The sequence below is a fragment of the Brachyhypopomus gauderio genome, chromosome 7 (genome assembly GCF_052324685.1).
Source record: "Brachyhypopomus gauderio isolate BG-103 chromosome 7, BGAUD_0.2, whole genome shotgun sequence".
Classification (NCBI taxonomy): domain Eukaryota; kingdom Metazoa; phylum Chordata; class Actinopteri; order Gymnotiformes; family Hypopomidae; genus Brachyhypopomus; species Brachyhypopomus gauderio.
In genome coordinates, this window is record NC_135217.1 from 17,516,240 (window position 1) to 17,516,730 (window position 491).

Sequence of the window (491 nt, forward strand, 5' to 3'; positions counted from 1 at the left end):
GTTTAAAAAAAGCTCAAACTGGCTAGTCTGATGGGAAAATATATATATATAATAAGATATAGCTACAGCTAGCTATCCTATCAAAATGAATGGAAGCTGTATGCAAATCCAGCTATGTCTGCTAATTCTTTTTTTTAAACAAGTCCTTGAATGATAGTTTTTCTTTTTTCTTTTCTTGAAATACTCATCCTTTCTTTTCTTGAAATATCCGTCCTTTTTGAATCATGTATGTTAGATTTGGGTTGAAATAAAATTCTCAAGGCTGATGGGTGGATGTTCCAGAGACGTTTTATTGTAAATGTAAACATTTTCATGTACCACTTAAGGAGCTCTGTTTAGTTTCAGGCAAGATACTTTTTGTACCTTTAGTATTTACTAGAACTTAACTGAAATAAGTTTTAAAGTGCATAATAGGGGTATTGCTGATGTGACCAAACATTGATGCAAGTGTGGATGAATCGGTACATGCTATGATTTTGCTGTGATTTGCT